The following is an 8,953-nucleotide window of genomic DNA, read 5'->3' on the forward strand; positions in this document are numbered from 1 at the left end:
GCTAGATTTACTTTGACTTATGTGACTTAAATGGTTTTGTCTTCTCAGGGAATTCTCAAGTCTGGTCTCCATTTTGCATTTAATATAACACTATGATTGGCGAGGCAGAGTTAATGAACATATTTTTTTAAGTTGCTTTTTCAAAAGTGGAGACTTTGGTATTAGTAGACATATGTTTTGTCAGTCATATTTTTGCCATAATATATTCAACAATTTAAAGATTACATTCTTAGTTACTTTACTCTTATTTTTTTCCAAAATAAAAGCTGTTCTCCCTGAAGTATTATAACCAAATTCAGAAACTGCAATATTCACAAACCTCATCAAATCTTGTCATGTACCTTAAAACATACGCTTTCTCCCCCTTGTTAGAATTTCCAGGTAAGTTCATTAAATGTTTGTTTCTAATAAAAATAGTTATAAATAGTATCTATGTAGTACAACATTAATATGTTATTTGCATATTTCTTTGATGGTATCCTTAGCTTCACTCTAAGATTTAAAGGAATATTGGTGCATCAAGATTATTAATTGTCTGTTTCCAACACCTTTTAGAATTTGAAGCATACCGATCCACTCTTTAGAGAATTTTAAGACCTATTGAATTAAATGCAAACAATTCATCATGGGATCTCAGGATCTTCAGAGCATGGCTCTAGCATCCCATTTCAACCTACTTGCCAACCACCACCTGCAGAGAGCCTGGATTTTGCCCAAAGAGGGATTCTTGCTCTTTTTCAAGTGTGATCCCTCAACTCCAGTGTCTGTGATTTTGCTCTTACTGCTTTGCTCATGAAATTTCTTACCTTTTTATCTGATTTACTTTAACCCATTCATCAAAGTCCAGTGCGAACACAATCTTTTCTGGGAAGACTCTGGATCCCTTAAATCACAGCAGGCAAACACAAGCCCCACAGGCTGTATCCAGCCCTCCAACTTTTTCTTTTTTCCCCAGCCTGGCACCTTGTTTCTACCTGGTGACAGCGCCGAGCTCTTGCTTGACTGTTAAGGAGCAGTTACATTTATACAGTCCTAAAATTACATTTGGTCCTTTGAAGGCAACTGTGAGGCTGATGTGGCCCCTGGTAAAAGTGAACTTGACACTCCTGTGGCTTAGAAGGAGTATAATCATTTCCTCTTTCATGTTCCATAGAAATCTATTCTACATTCTATTATGACAAGTGTTATTCTCTGACTCGTGTTATTATTTTTGTGTATTTATCATTCCTCTACTACTAAATTGTAAATTCACTATTCCTTGTCTTTATAGACAAAGTAAGTTCAATGGATATTTTCTGAAAATTGTTCTTCAGTCATAGCTCTGAAAAACACCATAAATGTTTTGATTGCAAGTTTCAAAATATATTTAAAGCACTCTTTCCTCATGCATTATTTAAACTTATACTTGTGCCTAAATAAGTGACTCAGATTTTAGCCAATTATTTGGAAATATTACTAACTTTTGCCCCAAAGTCATTTGGAAGATTATCTTTGTTTCCCTGGTGCTATATTGTTATTAGTTTGCCTTGAGCAAAATGACAGAGCTAAGTGTTACATTAAGGACAGTCCATTCTGTGCTATTCTTAACTATTTTATCCTCCAATGATGCAGGTGTTTTCAAGCTTTTTAAAGAAAATCTATGGTGCGAGTAATACTTATTAAGTTAGTAAGCTGTTGAAGTTCTAAGTAGATGTGAATTTGTATGATCCCATATTTTTGCATTTTTATAATTTTGTAGCTTTTTAATATACATAACTGAAACTAAAGTGAGTTTGTGCTCTGGATTTATATTAGTTTTTCATAAGAAGTTATTTTCTGTGTTTATATGTCAAAAAATAAATATACCTCAGTATTATACTTTAATAAGATTAGGAGCATACTAGAAGATATGCACAAAATATTCTTTTCACTGTGTGTGTATGTGTGTGAACTGTACTAAGAACATTTTCTCCTAGAAAACTGGATGCACGTAGATTGAAGTATGCAGCCTGAGACAGAATTTCAAAAATTCATTTTTATTAATTGAATTTACCTAAGTTTTGAGCCTTTTCTTGGGTTCATGTCTTCTACTTCCATCATAAATCTCCACCAGATTCTTTAAGTATAACTTTTTAGACTGCATATTTAGTTTTTAAAAAATGAGTTACAGCAGCCTGAAGTAAATGAGGTAAGAACTACAAACAATTAACCAAGTCATTCCAAGCAAATGAAAAAAAAGGGTGTCCTATGCCTCTGTGTGAAAAGAGCTGTGTATTTTCCTGAATGAAACATAAATATTCCCTCACCTGAAGTTCTAGCAGTACACGCTAATGATATAATATTTTATATATAGGCTTCAGGGTTCACAATGTTTAAAATTATCAGTGACATAGGTTGGCTTATTCAGATAATAATAAGTACTTACTGATACAATTAATTGCAGCCCTAGAACTTTATGATTTTCTATGAAAACCATTTGTTATATTTTTCCGACAACCAGCTGGTGTTCAAACAATTCAATCTAAATAAAAAGCTCTTAGTAAATTACTAGACTTGTTTGTAGCTTATGATTCCAATGACATGGAAAAGACATCTGTTTGAATGGGTTTTCTCAGCAGAAAATCTGCATTTAAAATTAATCATCATAATTCATTATAATTTGCATAACATTTGATGGGAAAACATTGTCTTAGAAATTCTAAGGATTATAGTCTGCAGAAAGCTATCTAAAATCACATTAGTTTATGGGCCATGTAAACATTCATCAACCTTTGCCAAATATAAGACATGCAGAATTTTTTATTTTCAGGTTCAGGGTTATACATAGACATTGTTTCCTTCTTTTAGATTTAATTTAATTTTATTGTTGTTCAATAAAATTGTTGTTCTGCATTTTCCTCCCACCACTTCTTCCCACTCCAGCCATCCCCACCTCCCTCCCCTGATTGCATCCCCACTTGGTTTTGTCTATATGTCCTTTATAGTTGTTCCTGAAAACCCTTCCCTCCTTTCCCACCATTTTCCCCTCCCACCTCCCCTCTGGTTACAGTCAGCTTCTTGTTAATTTCAATGTGTCTGGTTATATTTTGCTTGCTTGTTTGTTTTGTTGACTAGGTTCCACTTAAAGGTGAGATCATGTGGTATTTGTCTTTTACCCCCTGTCTTATTTTACTTAGCATAATGTTCTCCAGTTCCATCCATGCAGTCACAAAAGGCAAGAGCTCCTTCTTTCTTTCTGCTGGGTAGTATTCCATTGTGTAAATGTACCATAGTTTTTTGATCCATTCATTTACTGATGGGCACTTAGGTTGCTTCCAGCACTTGGCTATTGTAAATTGTGCTGCTATGAATATTGGGGTGCATAGGTTCTTATGGATTGGTGTTTCAGAGTTCTTAGGGTATAATCACACACATAGACCTTGTTGCTTTAACATGGTGACACATCTATTCAGAAAGATGTCTTCAGCCTTAAATGCACCATCTAGTATTATAGGAAAGTTACCAAAAGAACTATGAAATTTTTGAGAAAACAATTTTTTTGCAACTGTGTTAAGCTATTCTGAATATGACCAATATACCTGGTTGACACTTGGAAATTTTGACTTGAGTAAAAATTCTGTTATTAATTCTGCTAGGCAAAACACTGGACTCTCTACCCCATCTTCTCTTCCTCACCATTCCTCCAGGATCTCACACTCCTCTACTAACCCCATGACCCCACAGGGACAAGATATTTTCTTTTGGCAAATGAGGGAAGACTTCATGAAGATCACCCCTGAACAGAATCTTGACAATAAAAGGGATTCGAACTTATAACATTTTTATATAAATACCCATATGTACATCTCTCTACAATTCACCCATAATAAATTACTAGTACATTTATGATAAATTGCAAATGTCTTTTTAACTAATTACTCCATCTGTACTTATTCATTGATTAATTCATTTACTCACTTTATATTAACTATATATGTTTTGTGCGAAGGGCATGGAAAGATGTACTATATAATTAACACAAGAAACATAATAAAAAATAAAATTGTGCTTTTAATGCAGAAGTGAGTTAAAGGCAATGTGAGTATAAAAGGAAAAGTGAGTAGGAGAATTGGACTATCTGCCCAGTGGAGAGACATTTGAACAATTGTGATTAGAGAGTAAGTAAGAGAAAGGTAGAAAAGAGGCACAGAGAAGTGCATAACCACAGTTGAATAAAACAGGGCATGTTTGAGAAGATGTAAGAAGATTAAAGAGATAAGAGATTTTGGGAAAGTAGGAAGATCTCAAACTGTGGCTGACTTTGGGTGCTGCCCTAAAGTAGAGTCAGGCAGGAGCTGCCTGTGGCGCTCACTCATGTCCCAGTTCACTGGAGAAAGTCAATGCCAATGTATTGACTGTGGCCCATGCAAGGTCTATGGACCTGGACACAAAAGTCCTGGGGAAGAATTCTGTGCATTGTTTTGTTTGTTTAGTTTTATTTTTTTAGTTTTAATTTAGATTTATATATTTCCTTTGTAGTTAATACAATAGTACAATTTCTAGTCTAGTTGAGACAACCAAGTCAGGTAACAGAGGGGGAATGTAAAAGAGAACTTCAGCCCAGTAAGTGATATCACACAAGGTGACTAAATCAGTGGCATGGTTATGAAAGGGAGTGGCCAAAGATGAACAATTTTCTACCTGTCTCCTGTACTGAACAGGTTGCAGGGAAGTCTTTGAGTGACCAAGAGAAAAACATTAACCTTAATTAATAAGTAGCAACTGTTTCCATGTATCTGTCAGAATATCTATTTGAATATTGGAAATAGATGAAAGAGATTACTGGGGGCTTGTTTCCTGCAGCCACAGACTTGACTTTTTATTGACCAGACAATATCCTTCTCCTTAAGGGAAGGACAAAACTCAAATCGTAGGTATTTATGTCCAGTGATGATGAAACTCATTTGTCTTCAGTAAAACAGATTAAACATCAAATATTATGGTTTACAGTTCTTTCTATTAGATATTAGCAACTTTAACAGTAATCTAATATAGCAATTGTTTTTTTTAATTTTCTGATATATTGCCCATGTATACCATTTCTAAAATTATCTTTGAATCATTTTAAACATCTTACCAGTGGTTTAATTAATGAGCATAATGCAATATTTGATGCAGCCTCATTTTACATTTGCATGAGAATCACAATGTTACCTTTTTTGAAAATTATACTTTAATATATTGTTATAATGGAGAGAACATTAAGCTGTCATTATCTCCCACTCATGTTATTAGATGTTCTTTAGTTTTATATTCTGCTTTACAAATAAACTGCGACATTAGCGTGGTACCTACATTAGTGAGAGAACTGGCTCTGCTGCCACATGTGATATTTTCTGCTGAGAAATTAAAGGCCGACTGCGTGGGGTCCCATTCCCAGTTCTTCCATGAGCTAGTTTTAGGATGTGGGAAACAACTGAACTTCGATTTTCCCATCCCATTGGGAAGATAAAGGTACTATGACCTGTTGCACCTTGTTGTCATGGGAATTAAAACACAACTTTCATTTTGAGTGTCTTGCTCTTCTGACACATCAGAGGAACACTCACTTTCTAATATTCCTATTTGTGTTGAAGTTAATGCCTGCCTTTGACTTTCCATGCAAGAACTCACGTTTAGTTTTCTCTGTTGCATTTATTCAATACTTCTGTATTTCAAACATTGTCTGTTACTGCAGTTTTCGCATTTTTCTCTCTCTTTTTTTTTTTGGTAAACCTTTTGCTTTTCACCTAGATATTTCTATTATTTTTGCTTGTTTTTCAATTCTAGGGTTAATGGAGTGATTTTTTTTTTCTCTGTGAGCATCATGTTGCAGAGGAGTCTTCCAGCATGTTAGGTTCAGCCCTGCCTTCTCTCCCTCCTGGGAGTCCAGTGCAGGGACCAAAAATTTTCTTGATGATCCTTTGGAGATGGACACTCTGCACCCTTCCCTCCTGGGGTGGGAGAGTGTGTATCTGTGTCCAGATTTGTAAATGAGCTTAATTCTGTATTCAGTAACAAGCCTGTTCTGCTTCACACCCAGGGACAACTGCTTGTTCATCACTCATGAAGGCGATTTTTCTGTCTCCACTGCCATTGCCACTTCCTTATCTTATTTCTCAATTTGCCATGATGTGCTGGGAACAAGGGTGCTTTTTGCGGGGGACCTAAGGTACCTAATACCTATCTGAATGTCTTCTTTTTCTTTTAAAACTTTCTCTTTGCTTTTCCCTGGTCTCCTGACACTGTCTGTCCTGTGTTGTACCAGGAATAGTCCAAGGCTTTCCAAGGGAATGACCTGTCCTGGGGCTTTTCCAAATCTAACATAACTCAGGTATTTCTTTATTGGTTTTTGTTACACAATTTTACTGGAAAATGAAGACCTTAAAACAGGTGGGTCAGGGTTTATTATTGCTATGTAACAATGACTAAGCATTGTTACATAGAATGTACAATAAAAGCTCTATTTATAGAAGAGAAAAAAATTGAGTCACCAAGCAGTAAAGTGATTTGACCAAATTAATACAACCAGAGAATCCAGCAGGGTCAGAGCAGGAATTCAAGCACTTGACGACAGCAGGAACTTTTAAATTCTTCTTAACAATGTCTATTTAGAGAAAGCAGAAGCAAAGAGAGGCTAGGAGCTTGCCTGTGGTTCAGAAGGTATGTTTATCTGAGCTCTGATGTTTACTAATTATTTAACCTTGAGAAAATTTCTATAACATCTTTGTGCTTCACAGTTTTCACGTGTTCAGTAGAAATATTAATATCTGTCCTGCATTTTTGCTAGACTTACTGGGAAGGTACAATGAACAATATCTTATTTACTTTGTTTTTTATATCATGCCTTGTTTCAGAAATTCAATACAGCGTGAGCATTCATATGGAAGCTCTGTGCAGCTGTCCAGTTTTGTTTGTAAACGTAAACCCCAGCAAGGTGAGCCCATCCTGCTCCAAGAACAGGAAGCCTCCTCTGGTGCAGCACATGCCCACCTGCTGGCTGAGGACTATTTTATGGAGCACAGCCATCGGGATTGGGAGAAGAAGTGGGAACTCTAATACATCCATATCACCATGCCAGGTGGATCACCTTGATCTAGAAGATAAGGCTGAATAAAAGTAAATCACATGATTGCAGATATTTGAAAGCGAGAAGCTGAAAACTGCACCATAGAAGAGGGAATGGAATAGCAACACCCTATAATTTGTGACTAGATGGATGAATCTTATTTTAAGGACAGAAAAACAAAATGTGCAACCCATATGTGTGATAGAAAGTGCTGAGAGTTTTTAGGTAAAAGGGAAAAAATAATTTAAAACTGTTATGTTTAAAAGCTACATAGCTTTCTGGACATTTCTTCCCAACTGCCATTTTTTTTTTCCTACAGATAATTTGAAGAAATATTTCGAGTTCAACAATACATGTAAAAATGTATCCTCTGGAAATAAATGACCCATTTGTATTCAAATCACTGATGTTAGTAATGTGCAGAGTAAGTGAATCACAGCAGCTAGTGGATATTGGAAAACAATTTAACCACAAGTATTACAGTACAGGGAATAGATGCTAGTTTTAAAAGCACAGAAAAGGGTCTGAGTCTAGCAATTAATATTTGTGTTTCATGCTGGAATACTTTATTAAATACAAAATTGAATAAAATCAGGGTACATTTCTTATGTTTTTAGACTGCATGTCGAAATGCAATTACACACATAACTATATTTTATGATGAAATGCATTTTGAACTAATTTAAAATTTTTATATAGAGCTAACATTAAAATTGATAAATAAAAATATAAAGCTAATACACTAAAAGTCTTATATTTTGCTACTAGAAATTAAGAAAACTTTGATTGTTAAAAAGTATGGGCTGCCCTGGCTGGTGGCACTGAGGACTGGTGGCTCAGTGGACTGAGCACTGGCTGGAAACAAAAAGGTCACCAGCTTTACTCCCCATCAGGACACATGCCTGCGTTGCAGGCCAGGTCCACAGTTGGGGGAGTGTGAGGGGCAACTGATTGCAGTTTCTCTCGCACGTCAATATTTCTCTTTTTCCCTTCCTCGCTTCCCCTCTCTCTAAAAATAAAAAAATAAAATATTTTGTAGAAAAGCATAGGCTTATGAGTCAAAAGACTTGGATTTAAATTTTTGATCTGCCATTAGTTTCCAGTGATGGGCTCCTGTGTAAATTACTAAAACCACCCATGTCAGTTTCCCTATCTGTTATATGAATGTCAATTAATAAGAATTATAGGCTTGGAATACTAAATGAGATAATGTGTGGGGAACAGATACCATTATAAAACTCATAAGATGTTGTGTATTCTTTCAGCAATATTGAATGTTGCTATTATAATTTTGATATTTCTCTTTTTGCATATTTCATTGTTACAGGGAACACCTTTATAAACTGAAAGAAAAATATAAACCACATGGTAATCAATCTGTTAAAACTAAGGAATATGAACAGGTTTACTTCTCTGGTCTGTACAGAAGATGACTCATCCACACACATTTTCATGAGAGATATTTATTTTATGCAAATGAAACTTGCATTTTTGTAGCATCTACTACATGCCAGGGATCTTCTTTGGTGCTTTGTTTTTAGTAATACTGTGAGGCTGATATTATTGTCCCCATTTTACAGAAAGTGATAGTGAGTAATAAATTTAGTGAAGTGGGTCTCCTAGTCTGTGTGGAGGTAGGCTAGTTGGTAGTAGATGAGAAAATAAATTCTGAGGTCATACAACTTGGACTCACATCAGGTGCAATATCATGAAAGGTTATATTAAGAGTGACTCTGGTATAGTAAGCACTTAATGAACCATAACTAGTATTATTACCATACCACACTATTATGCTTATAAATGATATTGTTGAAAGGAGAATATGATTCATAACTTTACCTGAAATAGCATTCCAGTAACTGCCTATTCAATGCTATTTGGTAGTCA

The sequence above is a fragment of the Phyllostomus discolor genome, chromosome 2, assembly GCF_004126475.2.
Source record: "Phyllostomus discolor isolate MPI-MPIP mPhyDis1 chromosome 2, mPhyDis1.pri.v3, whole genome shotgun sequence".
NCBI lineage: Eukaryota > Metazoa > Chordata > Mammalia > Chiroptera > Phyllostomidae > Phyllostomus > Phyllostomus discolor.